Source organism: Daphnia pulicaria, chromosome 8 (assembly GCF_021234035.1).
Source record: "Daphnia pulicaria isolate SC F1-1A chromosome 8, SC_F0-13Bv2, whole genome shotgun sequence".
Taxonomy (NCBI): domain Eukaryota; kingdom Metazoa; phylum Arthropoda; class Branchiopoda; order Diplostraca; family Daphniidae; genus Daphnia; species Daphnia pulicaria.
The window spans coordinates 13,388,873-13,415,671 of record NC_060920.1 but is presented as its reverse complement, the minus strand read 5'-3'; the positions used below and the strand labels follow the sequence as shown (position 1 = coordinate 13,415,671).

General features: G+C 38.7%; 1 pseudogene; it reads right to left on the bottom strand.

Moving 5' to 3' along the window:
- Window positions 1-26,799, bottom strand: part of LOC124311960 — a 283,467-nt pseudogene that overhangs the window by 256,480 nt on the left and 188 nt on the right.

Sequence of the window (26,799 nt, the reverse complement as noted above, 5' to 3'; positions counted from 1 at the left end):
TGAGCACGATGCGAACAAAATAAAATTTAGTTCCAAAACTTGCTACCAGGTGGCGCTGATTTCAACACTTAGAAAAAGGCACTTCTACTGCTCAGAACCATTTGAAACATACATATTCTTGATCAGAATTTCACGCTGAGCACGATGCGATCAAAATAAAATTTAGTTCCAAAACTTGTCACCAGATGGCGCTGATTTCAACACTTAGAAAAAGGCACTTCTACTGCTCAGAACCATTTGAAACAAACATATTCTTGATCAGAATTTCACGCTGAGCACGATGCGATCAAAATAAAATTTAGTTCCAAAACTTGTCACCAGGTGGCGCTGATTTCAACACTTAGAAAAAGGCACTTCTACTGCTCAGAACCATTTGAAACAAACATATTCCTGATCAGAATTTCACGCTGAGCACGATGCGAACAAAATAAAATTTAGTTCCAAAACTTGCTACCAGGTGGCGCTGATTTCAACACTTAGAAAAAGGCACTTCTACTGCTCAGAACCATTTGAAACATACATATTCTTGATCAGAATTTCACGCTGAGCACGATGCGATCAAAATAAAATTTAGTTCCAAAACTTGTCACCAGGTGGCGCTGATTTCAACACTTAGAAAAAGGCACTTCTACTGCTCAGAACCATTTGAAACAAACATATTCTTGATCAGAATTTCACGCTGAGCACGATGCGATCAAAATAAAATTTAGTTCCAAAACTTGTCACCAGGTGGCGCTGATTTCCAAACCCTTAGAAAAAGGCACTTCTACTGCTCAGAACCATTTGAAACATACATATTCATGATCAGAATTTCACGCTGAGCACGATGCGATCAAAATAAAATTTAGTTCCAAAACTTGTCACCAGGTGGCGCTGATTTCAACACTTAGAAAAAGGCACTTCTACTGCTCAGAACCATTTGAAACAAACATATTCTTGATCAGAATTTCACGCTGAGCACGATGCGATCAAAATAAAATTTAGTTCCAAAACTTGTCACCAGGTGGCGCTGATTTCAACACTTAGAAAAAGGCACTTTTACTGCTCAGAACCATTAGAAACAAACATATTCATGATCAGAATTTCACGCTGAGCACGATGCGATCAAAATAAAATTTAGTTCCAAAACTTGTCACCAGGTGGCGCTGATTTCCAAACCCTTAGAAAAAGGCACTTCTACTGCTCAGAACCATTTGAAACATACATATTCATGATCAGAATTTCACGCTGAGCACGATGCGATCAAAATAAAATTTAGTTCCAAAACTTGTCACCAGGTGGCGCTGATTTCAACACTTAGAAAAAGGCACTTCTACTGCTCAGAACCATTTGAAACAAACATATTCCTGATCAGAATTTCACGCTGAGCACGATGCGAACAAAATAAAATTTAGTTCCAAAACTTGCTACCAGGTGGCGCTGATTTCAACACTTAGAAAAAGGCACTTCTACTGCTCAGAACCATTTGAAACATACATATTCTTGATCAGAATTTCACGCTGAGCACGATGCGATCAAAATAAAATTTAGTTCCAAAACTTGCTACCAGGTGGCGCTGATTTCAGTACTTAGAAAAACCCCTTCTACTGCTCAGAAACATGCAATCTAGGATATATTCATGATCAGAATTTCACGCTGAGCACGATGCGATCAAAATAAAATTTAGTTCCAAAACTTGTCACCAGGTGGCGCTGATTTCAACACTTAGAAAAAGGCACTTCTACTGCTCAGAACCATTTGAAACAAACATATTCTTGATCAGAATTTCACGCTGAGCACGATGCGATCAAAATAAAATTTAGTTCCAAAACTTGTCACCAGGTGGCGCTGATTTCCAAACCCTTAGAAAAAGGCACTTCTACTGCTCAGAACCATTTGAAACATACATATTCATGATCAGAATTTCACGCTGAGCACGATGCGATCAAAATAAAATTTAGTTCCAAAACTTGTCACCAGGTGGCGCTGATTTCAACACTTAGAAAAAGGCACTTCTACTGCTCAGAACCATTTGAAACAAACATATTCCTGATCAGAATTTCACGCTGAGCACGATGCGAACAAAATAAAATTTAGTTCCAAAACTTGCTACCAGGTGGCGCTGATTTCAACACTTAGAAAAAGGCACTTCTACTGCTCAGAACCATTTGAAACATACATATTCTTGATCAGAATTTCACGCTGAGCACGATGCGATCAAAATAAAATTTAGTTCCAAAACTTGTCACCAGATGGCGCTGATTTCAACACTTAGAAAAAGGCACTTCTACTGCTCAGAACCATTTGAAACAAACATATTCTTGATCAGAATTTCACGCTGAGCACGATGCGATCAAAATAAAATTTAGTTCCAAAACTTGTCACCAGGTGGCGCTGATTTCAACACTTAGAAAAAGGCACTTCTACTGCTCAGAACCATTTGAAACAAACATATTCCTGATCAGAATTTCACGCTGAGCACGATGCGAACAAAATAAAATTTAGTTCCAAAACTTGCTACCAGGTGGCGCTGATTTCAACACTTAGAAAAAGGCACTTCTACTGCTCAGAACCATTTGAAACATACATATTCTTGATCAGAATTTCACGCTGAGCACGATGCGATCAAAATAAAATTTAGTTCCAAAACTTGTCACCAGGTGGCGCTGATTTCAACACTTAGAAAAAGGCACTTCTACTGCTCAGAACCATTTGAAACAAACATATTCTTGATCAGAATTTCACGCTGAGCACGATGCGATCAAAATAAAATTTAGTTCCAAAACTTGTCACCAGGTGGCGCTGATTTCCAAACCCTTAGAAAAAGGCACTTCTACTGCTCAGAACCATTTGAAACATACATATTCATGATCAGAATTTCACGCTGAGCACGATGCGATCAAAATAAAATTTAGTTCCAAAACTTGTCACCAGGTGGCGCTGATTTCAACACTTAGAAAAAGGCACTTCTACTGCTCAGAACCATTTGAAACAAACATATTCTTGATCAGAATTTCACGCTGAGCACGATGCGATCAAAATAAAATTTAGTTCCAAAACTTGTCACCAGGTGGCGCTGATTTCAACACTTAGAAAAAGGCACTTTTACTGCTCAGAACCATTAGAAACAAACATATTCATGATCAGAATTTCACGCTGAGCACGATGCGATCAAAATAAAATTTAGTTCCAAAACTTGTCACCAGGTGGCGCTGATTTCCAAACCCTTAGAAAAAGGCACTTCTACTGCTCAGAACCATTTGAAACATACATATTCATGATCAGAATTTCACGCTGAGCACGATGCGATCAAAATAAAATTTAGTTCCAAAACTTGTCACCAGGTGGCGCTGATTTCAACACTTAGAAAAAGGCACTTCTACTGCTCAGAACCATTTGAAACAAACATATTCCTGATCAGAATTTCACGCTGAGCACGATGCGAACAAAATAAAATTTAGTTCCAAAACTTGCTACCAGGTGGCGCTGATTTCAACACTTAGAAAAAGGCACTTCTACTGCTCAGAACCATTTGAAACATACATATTCTTGATCAGAATTTCACGCTGAGCACGATGCGATCAAAATAAAATTTAGTTCCAAAACTTGTCACCAGGTGGCGCTGATTTCAACACTTAGAAAAAGGCACTTCTACTGCTCAGAACCATTTGAAACAAACATATTCTTGATCAGAATTTCACGCTGAGCACGATGCGATCAAAATAAAATTTAGTTCCAAAACTTGTCACCAGGTGGCGCTGATTTCAACACTTAGAAAAAGGCACTTTTACTGCTCAGAACCATTAGAAACAAACATATTCATGATCAGAATTTCACGCTGAGCACGATGCGATCAAAATAAAATTTAGTTCCAAAACTTGTCACCAGGTGGCGCTGATTTCCAAACCCTTAGAAAAAGGCACTTCTACTGCTCAGAACCATTTGAAACATACATATTCATGATCAGAATTTCACGCTGAGCACGATGCGATCAAAATAAAATTTAGTTCCAAAACTTGTCACCAGGTGGCGCTGATTTCAACACTTAGAAAAAGGCACTTCTACTGCTCAGAACCATTTGAAACAAACATATTCCTGATCAGAATTTCACGCTGAGCACGATGCGAACAAAATAAAATTTAGTTCCAAAACTTGCTACCAGGTGGCGCTGATTTCAACACTTAGAAAAAGGCACTTCTACTGCTCAGAACCATTTGAAACATACATATTCTTGATCAGAATTTCACGCTGAGCACGATGCGATCAAAATAAAATTTAGTTCCAAAACTTGTCACCAGGTGGCGCTGATTTCAACACTTAGAAAAAGGCACTTCTACTGCTCAGAACCATTTGAAACATACATATTCTTGATCAGAATTTCACGCTGAGCACGATGCGATCAAAATAAAATTTAGTTCCAAAACTTGTCACCAGGTGGCGCTGATTTCCAAACCCTTAGAAAAAGGCACTTCTACTGCTCAGAACCATTTGAAACATACATATTCATGATCAGAATTTCACGCTGAGCACGATGCGATCAAAATAAAATTTAGTTCCAAAACTTGTCACCAGGTGGCGCTGATTTCAACACTTAGAAAAAGGCACTTCTACTGCTCAGAACCATTTGAAACAAACATATTCCTGATCAGAATTTCACGCTGAGCACGATGCGAACAAAATAAAATTTAGTTCCAAAACTTGTCACCAGGTGGCGCTGATTTCAACACTTAGAAAAAGGCACTTCTACTGCTCAGAACCATTTGAAACATACATATTCTTGATCAGAATTTCACGCTGAGCACGATGCGATCAAAATAAAATTTAGTTCCAAAACTTGTCACCAGATGGCGCTGATTTCAACACTTAGAAAAAGGCACTTCTACTGCTCAGAACCATTTGAAACAAACATATTCTTGATCAGAATTTCACGCTGAGCACGATGCGATCAAAATAAAATTTAGTTCCAAAACTTGTCACCAGGTGGCGCTGATTTCAACACTTAGAAAAAGGCACTTCTACTGCTCAGAACCATTTGAAACAAACATATTCCTGATCAGAATTTCACGCTGAGCACGATGCGAACAAAATAAAATTTAGTTCCAAAACTTGCTACCAGGTGGCGCTGATTTCAACACTTAGAAAAAGGCACTTCTACTGCTCAGAACCATTTGAAACATACATATTCTTGATCAGAATTTCACGCTGAGCACGATGCGATCAAAATAAAATTTAGTTCCAAAACTTGTCACCAGGTGGCGCTGATTTCAACACTTAGAAAAAGGCACTTCTACTGCTCAGAACCATTTGAAACAAACATATTCTTGATCAGAATTTCACGCTGAGCACGATGCGATCAAAATAAAATTTAGTTCCAAAACTTGTCACCAGGTGGCGCTGATTTCCAAACCCTTAGAAAAAGGCACTTCTACTGCTCAGAACCATTTGAAACATACATATTCATGATCAGAATTTCACGCTGAGCACGATGCGATCAAAATAAAATTTAGTTCCAAAACTTGTCACCAGGTGGCGCTGATTTCAACACTTAGAAAAAGGCACTTCTACTGCTCAGAACCATTTGAAACAAACATATTCTTGATCAGAATTTCACGCTGAGCACGATGCGATCAAAATAAAATTTAGTTCCAAAACTTGTCACCAGGTGGCGCTGATTTCAACACTTAGAAAAAGGCACTTTTACTGCTCAGAACCATTAGAAACAAACATATTCATGATCAGAATTTCACGCTGAGCACGATGCGATCAAAATAAAATTTAGTTCCAAAACTTGTCACCAGGTGGCGCTGATTTCAACACTTAGAAAAAGGCACTTCTACTGCTCAGAACCATTTGAAACAAACATATTCCTGATCAGAATTTCACGCTGAGCACGATGCGAACAAAATAAAATTTAGTTCCAAAACTTGCTACCAGGTGGCGCTGATTTCAACACTTAGAAAAAGGCACTTCTACTGCTCAGAACCATTTGAAACATACATATTCTTGATCAGAATTTCACGCTGAGCACGATGCGATCAAAATAAAATTTAGTTCCAAAACTTGTCACCAGGTGGCGCTGATTTCAACACTTAGAAAAAGGCACTTCTACTGCTCAGAACCATTTGAAACATACATATTCTTGATCAGAATTTCACGCTGAGCACGATGCGATCAAAATAAAATTTAGTTCCAAAACTTGTCACCAGGTGGCGCTGATTTCAACACTTAGAAAAAGGCACTTCTACTGCTCAGAACCATTTGAAACAAACATATTCTTGATCAGAATTTCACGCTGAGCACGATGCGATCAAAATAAAATTTAGTTCCAAAACTTGTCACCAGGTGGCGCTGATTTCCAAACCCTTAGAAAAAGGCACTTCTACTGCTCAGAACCATTTGAAACATACATATTCATGATCAGAATTTCACGCTGAGCACGATGCGATCAAAATAAAATTTAGTTCCAAAACTTGTCACCAGGTGGCGCTGATTTCAACACTTAGAAAAAGGCACTTCTACTGCTCAGAACCATTTGAAACATACATATTCATGATCAGAATTTCACGCTGAGCACGATGCGATCAAAATAAAATTTAGTTCCAAAACTTGCTACCAGGTGGCGCTGATTTCAGTACTTAGAAAAACCCCTTCTACTGCTCAGAAACATGCAATCTAGGATATATTCATGATCAGAATTTCACGCTGAGCACGATGCGATCAAAATAAAATTTAGTTCCAAAACTTGTCACCAGGTGGCGCTGATTTCCAAACCCTTAGAAAAAGGCACTTCTACTGCTCAGAACCATTTGAAACATACATATTCATGATCAGAATTTCACGCTGAGCACGATGCGATCAAAATAAAATTTAGTTCCAAAACTTGTCACCAGGTGGCGCTGATTTCAACACTTAGAAAAAGGCACTTCTACTGCTCAGAACCATTTGAAACAAACATATTCCTGATCAGAATTTCACGCTGAGCACGATGCGATCAAAATAAAATTTAGTTCCAAAACTTGTCACCAGGTGGCGCTGATTTCAACACTTAGAAAAAGGCACTTTTACTGCTCAGAACCATTAGAAACAAACATATTCATGATCAGAATTTCACGCTGAGCACGATGCGATCAAAATAAAATTTAGTTCCAAAACTTGTCACCAGGTGGCGCTGATTTCCAAACCCTTAGAAAAAGGCACTTCTACTGCTCAGAACCATTTGAAACATACATATTCATGATCAGAATTTCACGCTGAGCACGATGCGATCAAAATAAAATTTAGTTCCAAAACTTGTCACCAGGTGGCGCTGATTTCAACACTTAGAAAAAGGCACTTCTACTGCTCAGAACCATTTGAAACAAACATATTCCTGATCAGAATTTCACGCTGAGCACGATGCGAACAAAATAAAATTTAGTTCCAAAACTTGCTACCAGGTGGCGCTGATTTCAACACTTAGAAAAAGGCACTTCTACTGCTCAGAACCATTTGAAACATACATATTCTTGATCAGAATTTCACGCTGAGCACGATGCGATCAAAATAAAATTTAGTTCCAAAACTTGTCACCAGGTGGCGCTGATTTCAACACTTAGAAAAAGGCACTTCTACTGCTCAGAACCATTTGAAACATACATATTCTTGATCAGAATTTCACGCTGAGCACGATGCGATCAAAATAAAATTTAGTTCCAAAACTTGTCACCAGGTGGCGCTGATTTCCAAACCCTTAGAAAAAGGCACTTCTACTGCTCAGAACCATTTGAAACATACATATTCATGATCAGAATTTCACGCTGAGCACGATGCGATCAAAATAAAATTTAGTTCCAAAACTTGTCACCAGGTGGCGCTGATTTCAACACTTAGAAAAAGGCACTTCTACTGCTCAGAACCATTTGAAACATACATATTCATGATCAGAATTTCACGCTGAGCACGATGCGATCAAAATAAAATTTAGTTCCAAAACTTGTCACCAGGTGGCGCTGATTTCCAAACCCTTAGAAAAAGGCACTTCTACTGCTCAGAACCATTTGAAACAAACATATTCTTGATCAGAATTTCACGCTGAGCACGATGCGAACAACATAAAATTTAGTTCCAAAACTTGCTACCAGGTGGCGCTGATTTCAACACTTAGAAAAAGGCACTTCTACTGCTCAGAACCATTTGAAACAAACATATTCATGATCAGAATTTCACGCTGAGCACGATGCGATCAAAATAAAATTTAGTTCCAAAACTTGCTACCAGGTGGCGCTGATTTCAGTACTTAGAAAAACCCCTTCTACTGCTCAGAAACATGCAATCTAGGATATATTCATGATCAGAATTTCACGCTGAGCACGATGCGATCAAAATAAAATTTAGTTCCAAAACTTGTCACCAGGTGGCGCTGATTTCCAAACCCTTAGAAAAAGGCACTTCTACTGCTCAGAACCATTTGAAACATACATATTCATGATCAGAATTTCACGCTGAGCACGATGCGATCAAAATAAAATTTAGTTCCAAAACTTGTCACCAGGTGGCGCTGATTTCAACACTTAGAAAAAGGCACTTCTACTGCTCAGAACCATTTGAAACAAACATATTCCTGATCAGAATTTCACGCTGAGCACGATGCGAACAAAATAAAATTTAGTTCCAAAACTTGCTACCAGGTGGCGCTGATTTCAACACTTAGAAAAAGGCACTTCTACTGCTCAGAACCATTTGAAACATACATATTCTTGATCAGAATTTCACGCTGAGCACGATGCGATCAAAATAAAATTTAGTTCCAAAACTTGTCACCAGGTGGCGCTGATTTCAACACTTAGAAAAAGGCACTTCTACTGCTCAGAACCATTTGAAACAAACATATTCTTGATCAGAATTTCACGCTGAGCACGATGCGATCAAAATAAAATTTAGTTCCAAAACTTGTCACCAGGTGGCGCTGATTTCCAAACCCTTAGAAAAAGGCACTTCTACTGCTCAGAACCATTTGAAACATACATATTCATGATCAGAATTTCACGCTGAGCACGATGCGATCAAAATAAAATTTAGTTCCAAAACTTGTCACCAGGTGGCGCTGATTTCAACACTTAGAAAAAGGCACTTCTACTGCTCAGAACCATTTGAAACAAACATATTCCTGATCAGAATTTCACGCTGAGCACGATGCGAACAAAATAAAATTTAGTTCCAAAACTTGCTACCAGGTGGCGCTGATTTCAACACTTAGAAAAAGGCACTTCTACTGCTCAGAACCATTTGAAACATACATATTCTTGATCAGAATTTCACGCTGAGCACGATGCGATCAAAATAAAATTTAGTTCCAAAACTTGTCACCAGGTGGCGCTGATTTCAACACTTAGAAAAAGGCACTTCTACTGCTCAGAACCATTTGAAACAAACATATTCTTGATCAGAATTTCACGCTGAGCACGATGCGATCAAAATAAAATTTAGTTCCAAAACTTGTCACCAGGTGGCGCTGATTTCAACACTTAGAAAAAGGCACTTCTACTGCTCAGAACCATTTGAAACAAATATATTCCTGATCAGAATTTCACGCTGAGCACGATGCGAACAAAATAAAATTTAGTTCCAAAACTTGCTACCAGGTGGCGCTGATTTCAACACTTAGAAAAAGGCACTTCTACTGCTCAGAACCATTTGAAACATACATATTCTTGATCAGAATTTCACGCTGAGCACGATGCGATCAAAATAAAATTTAGTTCCAAAACTTGTCACCAGGTGGCGCTGATTTCAACACTTAGAAAAAGGCACTTCTACTGCTCAGAACCATTTGAAACAAACATATTCTTGATCAGAATTTCACGCTGAGCACGATGCGATCAAAATAAAATTTAGTTCCAAAACTTGTCACCAGGTGGCGCTGATTTCCAAACCCTTAGAAAAAGGCACTTCTACTGCTCAGAACCATTTGAAACATACATATTCATGATCAGAATTTCACGCTGAGCACGATGCGATCAAAATAAAATTTAGTTCCAAAACTTGTCACCAGGTGGCGCTGATTTCAACACTTAGAAAAAGGCACTTCTACTGCTCAGAACCATTTGAAACAAACATATTCTTGATCAGAATTTCACGCTGAGCACGATGCGATCAAAATAAAATTTAGTTCCAAAACTTGTCACCAGGTGGCGCTGATTTCAACACTTAGAAAAAGGCACTTCTACTGCTCAGAACCATTTGAAACAAACATATTCCTGGTCAGAATTTCACGCTGAGCACGATGCGAACAAAATAAAATTTAGTTCCAAAACTTGCTACCAGGTGGCGCTGATTTCAACACTTAGAAAAAGGCACTTCTACTGCTCAGAACCATTTGAAACATACATATTCTTGATCAGAATTTCACGCTGAGCACGATGCGATCAAAATAAAATTTAGTTCCAAAACTTGTCACCAGGTGGCGCTGATTTCCAAACCCTTAGAAAAAGGCACTTCTACTGCTCAGAACCATTTGAAACATACATATTCATGATCAGAATTTCACGCTGAGCACGATGCGATCAAAATAAAATTTAGTTCCAAAACTTGTCACCAGGTGGCGCTGATTTCAACACTTAGAAAAAGGCACTTCTACTGCTCAGAACCATTTGAAACAAACATATTCTTGATCAGAATTTCACGCTGAGCACGATGCGATCAAAATAAAATTTAGTTCCAAAACTTGTCACCAGGTGGCGCTGATTTCCAAACCCTTAGAAAAAGGCACTTCTACTGCTCAGAACCATTTGAAACATACATATTCATGATCAGAATTTCACGCTGAGCACGATGCGATCAAAATAAAATTTAGTTCCAAAACTTGTCACCAGGTGGCGCTGATTTCAACACTTAGAAAAAGGCACTTCTACTGCTCAGAACCATTTGAAACAAACATATTCCTGATCAGAATTTCACGCTGAGCACGATGCGAACAAAATAAAATTTAGTTCCAAAACTTGCTACCAGGTGGCGCTGATTTCAACACTTAGAAAAAGGCACTTCTACTGCTCAGAACCATTTGAAACATACATATTCTTGATCAGAATTTCACGCTGAGCACGATGCGATCAAAATAAAATTTAGTTCCAAAACTTGTCACCAGGTGGCGCTGATTTCAACACTTAGAAAAAGGCACTTCTACTGCTCAGAACCATTTGAAACAAACATATTCCTGATCAGAATTTCACGCTGAGCACGATGCGAACAAAATAAAATTTAGTTCCAAAACTTGCTACCAGGTGGCGCTGATTTCAACACTTAGAAAAAGGCACTTCTACTGCTCAGAACCATTTGAAACATACATATTCTTGATCAGAATTTCACGCTGAGCACGATGCGATCAAAATAAAATTTAGTTCCAAAACTTGTCACCAGGTGGCGCTGATTTCAACACTTAGAAAAAGGCACTTCTACTGCTCAGAACCATTTGAAACAAACATATTCTTGATCAGAATTTCACGCTGAGCACGATGCGATCAAAATAAAATTTAGTTCCAAAACTTGTCACCAGGTGGCGCTGATTTCCAAACCCTTAGAAAAAGGCACTTCTACTGCTCAGAACCATTTGAAACATACATATTCATGATCAGAATTTCACGCTGAGCACGATGCGATCAAAATAAAATTTAGTTCCAAAACTTGTCACCAGGTGGCGCTGATTTCAACACTTAGAAAAAGGCACTTCTACTGCTCAGAACCATTTGAAACATACATATTCATGATCAGAATTTCACGCTGAGCACGATGCGATCAAAATAAAATTTAGTTCCAAAACTTGCTACCAGGTGGCGCTGATTTCAGTACTTAGAAAAACCCCTTCTACTGCTCAGAAACATGCAATCTAGGATATATTCATGATCAGAATTTCACGCTGAGCACGATGCGATCAAAATAAAATTTAGTTCCAAAACTTGTCACCAGGTGGCGCTGATTTCCAAACCCTTAGAAAAAGGCACTTCTACTGCTCAGAACCATTTGAAACATACATATTCATGATCAGAATTTCACGCTGAGCACGATGCGATCAAAATAAAATTTAGTTCCAAAACTTGTCACCAGGTGGCGCTGATTTCAACACTTAGAAAAAGGCACTTTTACTGCTCAGAACCATTAGAAACAAACATATTCATGATCAGAATTTCACGCTGAGCACGATGCGATCAAAATAAAATTTAGTTCCAAAACTTGTCACCAGGTGGCGCTGATTTCCAAACCCTTAGAAAAAGGCACTTCTACTGCTCAGAACCATTTGAAACATACATATTCATGATCAGAATTTCACGCTGAGCACGATGCGATCAAAATAAAATTTAGTTCCAAAACTTGTCACCAGGTGGCGCTGATTTCAACACTTAGAAAAAGGCACTTCTACTGCTCAGAACCATTTGAAACAAACATATTCCTGATCAGAATTTCACGCTGAGCACGATGCGAACAAAATAAAATTTAGTTCCAAAACTTGCTACCAGGTGGCGCTGATTTCAACACTTAGAAAAAGGCACTTCTACTGCTCAGAACCATTTGAAACATACATATTCTTGATCAGAATTTCACGCTGAGCACGATGCGATCAAAATAAAATTTAGTTCCAAAACTTGTCACCAGGTGGCGCTGATTTCAACACTTAGAAAAAGGCACTTCTACTGCTCAGAACCATTTGAAACAAACATATTCCTGATCAGAATTTCACGCTGAGCACGATGCGAACAAAATAAAATTTAGTTCCAAAACTTGCTACCAGGTGGCGCTGATTTCAACACTTAGAAAAAGGCACTTCTACTGCTCAGAACCATTTGAAACATACATATTCTTGATCAGAATTTCACGCTGAGCACGATGCGATCAAAATAAAATTTAGTTCCAAAACTTGTCACCAGGTGGCGCTGATTTCAACACTTAGAAAAAGGCACTTCTACTGCTCAGAACCATTTGAAACATACATATTCTTGATCAGAATTTCACGCTGAGCACGATGCGATCAAAATAAAATTTAGTTCCAAAACTTGTCACCAGGTGGCGCTGATTTCAACACTTAGAAAAAGGCACTTCTACTGCTCAGAACCATTTGAAACAAACATATTCTTGATCAGAATTTCACGCTGAGCACGATGCGATCAAAATAAAATTTAGTTCCAAAACTTGTCACCAGGTGGCGCTGATTTCCAAACCCTTAGAAAAAGGCACTTCTACTGCTCAGAACCATTTGAAACATACATATTCATGATCAGAATTTCACGCTGAGCACGATGCGATCAAAATAAAATTTAGTTCCAAAACTTGTCACCAGGTGGCGCTGATTTCAACACTTAGAAAAAGGCACTTCTACTGCTCAGAACCATTTGAAACATACATATTCATGATCAGAATTTCACGCTGAGCACGATGCGATCAAAATAAAATTTAGTTCCAAAACTTGCTACCAGGTGGCGCTGATTTCAGTACTTAGAAAAACCCCTTCTACTGCTCAGAAACATGCAATCTAGGATATATTCATGATCAGAATTTCACGCTGAGCACGATGCGATCAAAATAAAATTTAGTTCCAAAACTTGTCACCAGGTGGCGCTGATTTCCAAACCCTTAGAAAAAGGCACTTCTACTGCTCAGAACCATTTGAAACATACATATTCATGATCAGAATTTCACGCTGAGCACGATGCGATCAAAATAAAATTTAGTTCCAAAACTTGTCACCAGGTGGCGCTGATTTCCAAACCCTTAGAAAAAGGCACTTCTACTGCTCAGAACCATTTGAAACATACATATTCATGATCAGAATTTCACGCTGAGCACGATGCGATCAAAATAAAATTTAGTTCCAAAACTTGTCACCAGGTGGCGCTGATTTCAACACTTAGAAAAAGGCACTTCTACTGCTCAGAACCATTTGAAACAAACATTATTCCTGATCAGAATTTCACGCTGAGCACGATGCGAACAAAATAAAATTTAGTTCCAAAACTTGCTACCAGGTGGCGCTGATTTCAACACTTAGAAAAAGGCACTTCTACTGCTCAGAACCATTTGAAACATACATATTCTTGATCAGAATTTCACGCTGAGCACGATGCGATCAAAATAAAATTTAGTTCCAAAACTTGTCACCAGGTGGCGCTGATTTCAACACTTAGAAAAAGGCACTTCTACTGCTCAGAACCATTTGAAACAAACATATTCTTGATCAGAATTTCACGCTGAGCACGATGCGATCAAAATAAAATTTAGTTCCAAAACTTGTCACCAGGTGGCGCTGATTTCCAAACCCTTAGAAAAAGGCACTTCTACTGCTCAGAACCATTTGAAACATACATATTCATGATCAGAATTTCACGCTGAGCACGATGCGATCAAAATAAAATTTAGTTCCAAAACTTGTCACCAGGTGGCGCTGATTTCAACACTTAGAAAAAGGCACTTCTACTGCTCAGAACCATTTGAAACAAACATATTCCTGATCAGAATTTCACGCTGAGCACGATGCGAACAAAATAAAATTTAGTTCCAAAACTTGCTACCAGGTGGCGCTGATTTCAACACTTAGAAAAAGGCACTTCTACTGCTCAGAACCATTTGAAACATACATATTCTTGATCAGAATTTCACGCTGAGCACGATGCGATCAAAATAAAATTTAGTTCCAAAACTTGTCACCAGGTGGCGCTGATTTCAACACTTAGAAAAAGGCACTTCTACTGCTCAGAACCATTTGAAACAAACATATTCTTGATCAGAATTTCACGCTGAGCACGATGCGATCAAAATAAAATTTAGTTCCAAAACTTGTCACCAGGTGGCGCTGATTTCAACACTTAGAAAAAGGTACTTCTACTGCTCAGAACCATTTGAAACAAACATATTCCTGATCAGAATTTCACGCTGAGCACGATGCGAACAAAATAAAATTTAGTTCCAAAACTTGCTACCAGGTGGCGCTGATTTCAACACTTAGAAAAAGGCACTTCTACTGCTCAGAACCATTTGAAACATACATATTCTTGATCAGAATTTCACGCTGAGCACGATGCGATCAAAATAAAATTTAGTTCCAAAACTTGTCACCAGGTGGCGCTGATTTCCAAACCCTTAGAAAAAGGCACTTCTACTGCTCAGAACCATTTGAAACATACATATTCATGATCAGAATTTCACGCTGAGCACGATGCGATCAAAATAAAATTTAGTTCCAAAACTTGTCACCAGGTGGCGCTGATTTCAACACTTAGAAAAAGGCACTTCTACTGCTCAGAACCATTTGAAACATACATATTCATGATCAGAATTTCACGCTGAGCACGATGCGATCAAAATAAAATTTAGTTCCAAAACTTGCTACCAGGTGGCGCTGATTTCAGTACTTAGAAAAACCCCTTCTACTGCTCAGAAACATGCAATCTAGGATATATTCATGATCAGAATTTCACGCTGAGCACGATGCGATCAAAATAAAATTTAGTTCCAAAACTTGTCACCAGGTGGCGCTGATTTCAACACTTAGAAAAAGGCACTTCTACTGCTCAGAACCATTTGAAACATACATATTCATGATCAGAATTTCACGCTGAGCACGATGCGATCAAAATAAAATTTAGTTCCAAAACTTGCTACCAGGTGGCGCTGATTTCAGTACTTAGAAAAACCCCTTCTACTGCTCAGAAACATGCAATCTAGGATATATTCATGATCAGAATTTCACGCTGAGCACGATGCGATCAAAATAAAATTTAGTTCCAAAACTTGTCACCAGGTGGCGCTGATTTCAACACTTAGAAAAAGGCACTTCTACTGCTCAGAACCATTTGAAACAAACATATTCCTGATCAGAATTTCACGCTGAGCACGATGCGAACAAAATAAAATTTAGTTCCAAAACTTGCTACCAGGTGGCGCTGATTTCAACACTTAGAAAAAGGCACTTCTACTGCTCAGAACCATTTGAAACATACATATTCTTGATCAGAATTTCACGCTGAGCACGATGCGATCAAAATAAAATTTAGTTCCAAAACTTGTCACCAGGTGGCGCTGATTTCAACACTTAGAAAAAGGCACTTCTACTGCTCAGAACCATTTGAAACAAACATATTCTTGATCAGAATTTCACGCTGAGCACGATGCGATCAAAATAAAATTTAGTTCCAAAACTTGTCACCAGGTGGCGCTGATTTCCAAACCCTTAGAAAAAGGCACTTCTACTGCTCAGAACCATTTGAAACATACATATTCATGATCAGAATTTCACGCTGAGCACGATGCGATCAAAATAAAATTTAGTTCCAAAACTTGTCACCAGGTGGCGCTGATTTCAACACTTAGAAAAAGGCACTTCTACTGCTCAGAACCATTTGAAACAAACATATTCCTGATCAGAATTTCACGCTGAGCACGATGCGAACAAAATAAAATTTAGTTCCAAAACTTGCTACCAGGTGGCGCTGATTTCAACACTTAGAAAAAGGCACTTCTACTGCTCAGAACCATTAGAAACAAACATATTCATGATCAGAATTTCACGCTGAGCACGATGCGATCAAAATAAAATTTAGTTCCAAAACTTGTCACCAGGTGGCGCTGATTTCCAAACCCTTAGAAAAAGGCACTTCTACTGCTCAGAACCATTTGAAACATACATATTCATGATCAGAATTTCACGCTGAGCACGATGCGATCAAAATAAAATTTAGTTCCAAAACTTGTCACCAGGTGGCGCTGATTTCAACACTTAGAAAAAGGCACTTCTACTGCTCAGAACCATTTGAAACAAACATATTCCTGATCAGAATTTCACGCTGAGCACGATGCGAACAAAATAAAATTTAGTTCCAAAACTTGCTACCAGGTGGCGCTGATTTCAACACTTAGAAAAAGGCACTTCTACTGCTCAGAACCATTTGAAACATACATATTCTTGATCAGAATTTCACGCTGAGCACGATGCGATCAAAATAAAATTTAGTTCCAAAACTTGTCACCAGGTGGCGCTGATTTCAACACTTAGAAAAAGGCACTTCTACTGCTCAGAACCATTTGAAACAAACATATTCTTGATCAGAATTTCACGCTGAGCACGATGCGATCAAAATAAAATTTAGTTCCAAAACTTGTCACCAGGTGGCGCTGATTTCAACACTTAGAAAAAGGCACTTCTACTGCTCAGAACCATTTGAAACAAACATATTCTTGATCAGAATTTCACGCTGAGCACGATGCGATCAAAATAAAATTTAGTTCCAAAACTTGCTACCAGGTGGCGCTGATTTCAGTACTTAGAAAAACCCCTTCTTCTGCTCAGAAACATGCAATCTAGGATATATTCTTGATCAGCATTTCACGCTGAACACGATGCGATCAAAATAAAATTTAGTTCCAAAACTTGTCACCAGGTTGCGCTGATTTCAAAACCCTTAGAAAAAGGCACTTCTACTACTCAGAACCATTTGAAACATACATATTCATGATCAGAATTTCACGCTGAGCACGATGCGAACAAAATAAAATTTAGTTCCAAAACTTGCTACCAGGTGGCGCTGATTTCAACACTTAGAAAAAGGCACTTCTACTGCTCAGAACCATTTGAAACATACATATTCTTGATCAGAATTTCACGCTGAGCACGATGCGATCAAAATAAAATTTAGTTCCAAAACTTGTCACCAGGTGGCGCTGATTTCAACACTTAGAAAAAGGCACTTCTACTGCTCAGAACCATTTGAAACAAACATATTCTTGATCAGAATTTCACGCTGAGCACGATGCGATCAAAATAAAATTTAGTTCCAAAACTTGTCACCAGGTGGCGCTGATTTCCAAACCCTTAGAAAAAGGCACTTCTACTGCTCAGAACCATTTGAAACATACATATTCATGATCAGAATTTCACGCTGAGCACGATGCGATCAAAATAAAATTTAGTTCCAAAACTTGTCACCAGGTGGCGCTGATTTCAACACTTAGAAAAAGGCACTTCTACTGCTCAGAACCATTTGAAACATACATATTCATGATCAGAATTTCACGCTGAGCACGATGCGATCAAAATAAAATTTAGTTCCAAAACTTGCTACCAGGTGGCGCTGATTTCAGTACTTAGAAAAACCCCTTCTACTGCTCAGAAACATGCAATCTAGGATATATTCATGATCAGAATTTCACGCTGAGCACGATGCGATCAAAATAAAATTTAGTTCCAAAACTTGTCACCAGGTGGCGCTGATTTCAACACTTAGAAAAAGGCACTTCTACTGCTCAGAACCATTTGAAACAAACATATTCCTGATCAGAATTTCACGCTGAGCACGATGCGAACAAAATAAAATTTAGTTCCAAAACTTGCTACCAGGTGGCGCTGATTTCAACACTTAGAAAAAGGCACTTCTACTGCTCAGAACCATTTGAAACATACATATTCTTGATCAGAATTTCACGCTGAGCACGATGCGATCAAAATAAAATTTAGTTCCAAAACTTGTCACCAGGTGGCGCTGATTTCAACACTTAGAAAAAGGCACTTCTACTGCTCAGAACCATTTGAAACAAACATATTCTTGATCAGAATTTCACGCTGAGCACGATGCGATCAAAATAAAATTTAGTTCCAAAACTTGTCACCAGGTGGCGCTGATTTCCAAACCCTTAGAAAAAGGCACTTCTACTGCTCAGAACCATTTGAAACATACATATTCATGATCAGAATTTCACGCTGAGCACGATGCGATCAAAATAAAATTTAGTTCCAAAACTTGTCACCAGGTGGCGCTGATTTCAACACTTAGAAAAAGGCACTTCTACTGCTCAGAACCATTTGAAACAAACATATTCCTGATCAGAATTTCACGCTGAGCACGATGCGAACAAAATAAAATTTAGTTCCAAAACTTGCTACCAGGTGGCGCTGATTTCAACACTTAGAAAAAGGCACTTCTACTGCTCAGAACCATTAGAAACAAACATATTCATGATCAGAATTTCACGCTGAGCACGATGCGATCAAAATAAAATTTAGTTCCAAAACTTGTCACCAGGTGGCGCTGATTTCCAAACCCTTAGAAAAAGGCACTTCTACTGCTCAGAACCATTTGAAACATACATATTCATGATCAGAATTTCACGCTGAGCACGATGCGATCAAAATAAAATTTAGTTCCAAAACTTGTCACCAGGTGGCGCTGATTTCAACACTTAGAAAAAGGCACTTCTACTGCTCAGAACCATTTGAAACAAACATATTCCTGATCAGAATTTCACGCTGAGCACGATGCGAACAAAATAAAATTTAGTTCCAAAACTTGCTACCAGGTGGCGCTGATTTCAACACTTAGAAAAAGGCACTTCTACTGCTCAGAACCATTTGAAACATACATATTCTTGATCAGAATTTCACGCTGAGCACGATGCGATCAAAATAAAATTTAGTTCCAAAACTTGTCACCAGGTGGCGCTGATTTCAACACTTAGAAAAAGGCACTTCTACTGCTCAGAACCATTTGAAACAAACATATTCTTGATCAGAATTTCACGCTGAGCACGATGCGATCAAAATAAAATTTAGTTCCAAAACTTGTCACCAGGTGGCGCTGATTTCAACACTTAGAAAAAGGCACTTCTACTGCTCAGAACCATTTGAAACAAACATATTCTTGATCAGAATTTCACGCTGAGCACGATGCGATCAAAATAAAATTTAGTTCCAAAACTTGCTACCAGGTGGCGCTGATTTCAGTACTTAGAAAAACCCCTTCTTCTGCTCAGAAACATGCAATCTAGGATATATTCTTGATCAGCATTTCACGCTGAACACGATGCGATCAAAATAAAATTTAGTTCCAAAACTTGTCACCAGGTTGCGCTGATTTCAAAACCCTTAGAAAAAGGCACTTCTACTACTCAGAACCATTTGAAACATACATATTCATGATCAGAATTTCACGCTGAGCACGATGCGATCAAAATAAAATTTAGTTCCAAAACTTGTCACCAGGTGGCGCTGATTTCAACACTTAGAAAAAGGCACTTTACTGCTCAGAACCATTTGAAACAAATATATTCTTGATCAGAATTTCACGCTGAGCACGATGCGATCAAAATAAAATTTTGTTCCAAAACTTGTCACTAGATGGGGCTGATTTCAACACTTAGAAAAAGGCACTTTTACTGCTCAGAACCATTAGAAACAAACATATTCATGATCAGAATTTCACGCTGAGCACGATGCGATCAAAATAAAATTTAGTTCCAAAACTTGTCACCAGGTGGCGCTGATTTCAAAACCCTTGGAAAAAGGCACTTAGAAAAAGACACTTCTATTGCTCAAAATACACTCAAAAGAACCACTTTGACAAAGAGAACATGAATATTGGATATTAAATAATATAACCAATGGAATTTCTTTAAAATTCAATTCAAAATTCCCTAAAGCATTAACTTTGTTGTTATCTGCTTGTTTTCGCTTCGATGTTTATGAGTTTGGCAACATGGCAAGTGCTGAAGTGTTATTTGTGTAGCAGAATCAATTGGTTTTGGTAGTTGTTTGGCAGTTCATTTTCATAGGAATCAGCTAGCAGCCGGTAGCTATATTAATGTCATTTGGTTTTCAAATCCAATTAAGTTATTATTTTGTGAGTATTAATTAGAGTTGTTCCCTGAATGGTTTTTAGAATGTAAGGTTTTTTGTTCATGTGCTTTGAGTGTTGAGTTGACGCCTTTTCCAGATTGCAATTATTTGTGATTTTCAGTGACTAAGAACAACATTTATTGAATCTGCATTTTCTGTTAAAGAATGCATGGATCCATGAAGACTGAATTGATTCATTTCACAATGTTCATGTGCACGGAAATTGGAATGGATGGTGCAGGGAGTATCATGCATGACTAATTTGAGTTGCACAATACTGTTAAATTGGATACTGATCTATTGCATCATGTTATGTATTACATTTATGTTATGTATTACATTTATATAGCGCCTTTTCCATAACATGATCAAAGGCGCTTCAGTTTATCGAGATGTATTATACATCATAGTATATTTAACGTCATGATTCTTGACACTATTATCAAGAATCTGTGCTGTGCTGCCATTACAGGCGCGACTGACAATTTGTTTGACGGGTTCAGCTGGGGATCGAAACCAGAGCCTCATTGCCTTTTTCCAGAGCGTTGACGCTCTAGTCCACATCACCCCCCATCATTGACTGTGATTTCTCTGCAGGGTTGGATGGAGATCTGAATTTACTTATTAATTGGCTCAACCAGATGACTTGATTGTATCGGATCCAGACAGCATGCAATTTGAGTAATTATTGATGTGTCTTTTCACCCAGTCCTACTGATACTTTCTGTTTAGTAATTTTGATAAGCGGTTATTCTGTTTTACTTTTCCATTTGTTTTTATTTATTTGTTATGTTTTTTAATAAGAAGGATTTAACCTGCACGAACAAGGCATGATAGTTATTTTGTTATTAAAATCAATTAGAAAGACCAAAAGAACTTATTCTTGTTATTGTTTCAGGTTAAAGACAGTGACATCGGAAGAAGAAAGCTCCTGTTAAAGTTATATCCAATTGGCAATTGTCATTTTTTACCGTAAGATGGCTTCGAGTTTATCTCGTGACATCCGGTATCAGATTCAGATCGTCTGCAATTGAACAAAACACGAGTGACGAGAGCGTTTTGTTTGTGTTTGTTTGCTGAAAAAACCCTCCATTAATTGCACATAGTTTTGTTGCAAAAACCCACATGTGAACTGCTAAAACTATTGTTTTCTTTTTCAGAGGCTCGTGGAGTCCTGGTAGAGAAATTTCGCACTTCTTTATGGAACATCATTTCTCGTGTGGTCTGCTTCCTTCACGTGGCATGGTATTCCATGGCATACCAATTCAGCTAATTCAAACATGACACGAAAATTTGCATGAAACTAGCGAGTGAACTGTGTTCTCTGTCCCAGTTCTCAAGATTAATGCTAAGCGAACAAAAATGCGCTTTTCAACTTTTGTGGGTATGTTAAGACCAGTCCTTCAACTACGGCGGTTTGCTGTCAAAAGTTAAGCTATCTTTTCTTCAAAAATATCCAATGAATTCATAGGTAAATTCGAGTGATTTTGTCTGTAACTTGTCAGTGATGTGTTCTATTCCGTTTACATGTTGGATAACCTTAATGTTTTTCATCAAACTTACAGTCTGAGGAAACGTGAAAGTGGTGCAGCCTACCGTCAACTATTTTGTTCAAATTCATTCTATTCTACTGAATAAGCCATCGAAATTATACAGTTAACAACCAACACTAGCTTAAACTAACCTAAATTCTTCTCATGTTTTATTAGAATTAATCTTAATTATCGGCTGTTTCTTTTGGACTTGCTAGATCACCAACCCCAGAATGGACCATTCTCTCATACCATTTTCTAGAGAGCCTTGGATAACTGATTTATGGTTTCATGTGTAAGTTCACTTATCATGTTACTGAACTTTCTGGTGTCCACCAGTTTCGGCACTTTTTTTCGGCACTTCGATTTCGTCGTTTTCGGCACCCCATGCAAACCACACTTCCTCGATTATGAAAAAATATTGTCCATTTCGGCACCAAATTTGACCGTTTCGGCACCAATTTCGATCGTTTCGGCACCAACTTCAACCGTTTCGGCACCCCATGCAAACCATACGTCCTCGAACATGAAAAACTATTGTTTGTTTCGGCACCAAATTTCACCGTTTCGGCACCAATTCTGTGCCACCCGTATGGAAGTTTTTTGGACAATAATCATGTGATTAAATCACTCGATTCATTCATGTCAATTTACTATCCGCGCTATTGCACCGTCAGGCCGCTAGGGGCGCTCTGACATGTTTTAGATAATAGCTTTTTGGGGGGTAGAGCCTTCTAGGGTGTGCCGTTCTGCTTTCTTATTTTTTTTTTAAATGTGGTGTGTGTAAGGCATGGCCTACTGAAGTTCCACATACCATGGAATGTGGAACTTTTCCATGGAATGTGGAACTTTCTGAAGGAACTTACGACCCTCTGGCTATGAAAAGTAGGGGATGGGAAGGGGTAGGGGCTGAAACCATTCGGCAACAGGGAGATAGCGAGCTGTTGGGCCGTTATTTCAGTAGGCCATGGTGTAAGGTTGGCGCGGTGTGTGTTTATTTGTGTTTACACGACACCTGGTGGAATACAAATTTTGCGACGATGCCGAAACGGAAACTAAAACTGGAACAGAATCCGAAAACTAACATCCCGGAGTCATCGCTAGTCTAACCAACTTTATCAGATTGAAATGTCTAGTTAGTTGAGTGGTTTAAAGCATCAGCACTCCAATTTGGGGTGTTAAAATTTTGACAAAATTTTATTAAAATCCAATAAATAAATCTAATAATAAATACAATAAATACAATAATAGTGCCGAAACAGAAAAACGTAGTGCCGAAACGGAAAAACATAGTGCCGAAACGGAAAAATATAGTGCCGAAACGGAAAAACACACACGCCTGGCAACCCTCCCAAAAACATGACGCCTGGAACTAAATCTGGCGGCGGTGCCGAAAAAGACAAAAACAGTGCCGAAAACGACAAAAACAGTGCCGAAAACGACGAAATCGAAGTGCCGAAAAAAAGTGCCGAAACAGGTGGCAACCAACTTTCTTCGTTCAAAAAGGACAAGGACTACACAGTCAACAAGATTCCTTGTTTGCTAACCCGTTGTCTGCCACCCTTGAATCTCCCTGTTTGTCAACAACCAAAAAAGAGATGTGATCATAAATGGAAGTTTTGTTTACATTCAATTTAGTGAAGTTGTCATCCTAATAGCAATTTTAACATTTTTTTTTTGTTTCTTATTTAGATATGGCCTGTAAGACCAAATGTCTGGCTGTCACTCCAAAACAAGGCAATTACCACACGTTCAACGCGGATCATTCGTTTTGTCATCGAAATTGACTAATTTTATCTTCTGGATTGCTCAGGAAACCTGATTTGCGTTACCTGTGTAACTTTATCTTGTCATGCCACTGAATTTAAATTTCGTTTGCTTTTTATTTCTTGATTTAGCCATTTAGGTAATGACCGAGAAGATGCGGCCTACATGAACATCATTTAGGCGGCCAGCATCATTCGACTACCCAACCGAGTCTCAACACAGCACGGAGTTTTACACTTTAAATTTTTGGCTGTTCGCAATTTTTGATGGCGTTTCCTTGGATGAGATGATGATTTTGGCGAGAAAAATATTGCGTGAGTATCTCATATTTGATCTTTATATTGTCTTTTACGTCATTGTTACTTGTGAATTTAATGTCGACGAGGTATAGCAGGGACGGTTAAGCGGACTTGTTTTCAAGTTTTCTTTCTGTTCAAGTTTTGCGAGTATTTCAAGGACTCATCTCACTTACGTCTACCTAATGTCTATCTAATATTTATGGACGATTTCATGCTGTCCTTTACCATGGACTAATCTCTCATTCCATCTTCTAGAGAACCTTGGATAACTGATTGGTGGTTTCATGTGTAAGTTCACTTGTCATCTTACATACTGAATCTTTCTTCGTTGCATTCTTATATGTTTAAAAAGTATTGATCTGCACTTACGTCTATCTAATGTTTAAGAGGCAATTTCGAGTGTATACCGATAACTGTTTAATTATTCTTTTATATCAGGCATCAAGCACATTGATGACACAAATTATAAACAAGGTTACTTTTATTTTATTTACAGGTTCCAAATTACTTGTTTCTAAATTGCCATGACAGACTTTATGAGAAGTAATATCCTTTCAAGAAAGGAACAAGGTCCCTTATTTGCTAATCCAATAGCTGCAACCCTTGAACTCCCCTTTTACTTCCTTAAACGGGCCCTCTTGATTTGAGGTAATGTTTTCTGTCGCTTCAATTTTTTGAAAATTATTGTCATCCAAATTAAATGTTCTGCTTACAGGGTAATCCTTTGCTTCTTATTGTGGACTTCAACCATTGCTGGAAGCCTGGAAACCAACCTTGAGAGCATGTTGTCATTCAAGACTGATAAATTGCATAGTTAGATTAAATTACAAGTGCATTTCTGGGCTCCCTTCTTTTCTGTGGCCCCGTTTCCCTATCTAACCACTAACCAACGCCCGCCGGTGGTCACTCACCCGCTGTGAAACCAGGAGGAGGGGAGGGCTCTGGTCGAACGGGGACTTGGAAGGCGCATGATCGGATGAAAACTTTTGGAGGGTCATGAGTCTAACCCGGAAGTCTAGTATGACTACATCTCCCCGGAAAAACTTGCCTCGTACTTCTCTCTTCTTCTCGGTCTAGATACTATCTCTGGGGGCCGTAGACAAAACCTATAACAGCATGTGCGAGTTAAAACAATGCATCTACTACCCAATGAACATACACTTTAGGTGGTTGTAGTTAAACCAAATATTCTGAAAACAATATCTGATATGCTATTGTTGAAACAAAAACAAAATGTGTGATTTAAATTACAACAAAAAAGAAAGAGCAGCTAAGAATTTAACTGGATGTTAATCCTGCGTTAAAAAAATCAATTACTATCTAGCAGTAAATTCTCATGCGATAATATAATCAAAAATGACACAAGTATAGCTAAACAATGAAACCTGTCAGTGTCAGTTAGCAAGCTTTTTGAATCAGAAAGAATTAGAAAGTTGATCGAAATAATTACTTCAGTTTCTCATGTTTCTTCATTTGACGAAACACACAGCAGTACAGGTAGCACACAGTTGTTGTTTGTTTAGCAAAACATTAGGACGTACCCAAAACTCGCTGACGAGAACACTCAGCAGATACATGGCGTAATCAACGTTCTGCTTTCTCAAAGGAAACCGCTCAGAGACGATCGTCAGCACGTCAGTTTCTAGGTTGTAACGCTCTTTCACTAGTCGAAGCAGTTTAACCTTGACGTGGTTGTCAAATTTCATAGAGCTCAATTTCACCTACATGAGGGAAGAAAAGAGTTACTTATAACAGGAAATGAAATGCTCTTCTTTTCAGACCTGGAGTGTTACTATTCTGGATCGGGCAACCCTCAATGAGGGGGAAGAATGGAGGTAATCACTAGCTGTGATTGTGATGGGTAAATGATTCTCAATCTTTTCGTTGGTATCCAACTCTTTCGGCCACTCTGTGTAGAACTCTATGACAATTAATGTGTAAAGCTTTATGAATATATTATGAATATTATACTGCAGGGTTCTCACTTTTCAATGCTTGGCATTGTCTCTCAATAGCGGGTGGTGTCAACTGTCAAGTGAAGAAAGTTGGGGATCTTCATAAACTCTGCATTGGCAAGTTTACCGGGTGGTGTGGCCACGGAACTACCCAGCCCTGATGCAAGGGCAGGACACTAGCTGGATGGAAAGATCTGGCAACTGGCCAAACCGAGGGCCAGTCTTGATCAATTGGCTTTTTGTTGGAACGTGGAGGATGTACTGCTGCTCTCTTGTATAGCCTACTTTGCGTCCGTATGATCTCATATTTAACGACTTCTTGGGACTCAGATCCAGCGAACGGAATTCGTCATCTTCTAATAAATTTTAACAGAAAGCCGGTTACAGCACATGCCATTCACGTGTAAATAATCTTATGATACTAAGTGCCAGTTTAAAAAGATGAAAGTTACCATTCACATTTTGAATTTCTTCAATTTTGCGAAATGACGTGGGAATTGACCTGCACTCTTTCTGTGAGCGGCATATGGACCTGCATTTTACCCACCAACCTGCACGCCGCACCCTGCACTCCAGACTCCGCACTTTACCCCCCGTCCAACCTGCACCTGCACCCTGCACTTTACCGACACCCTAATTGG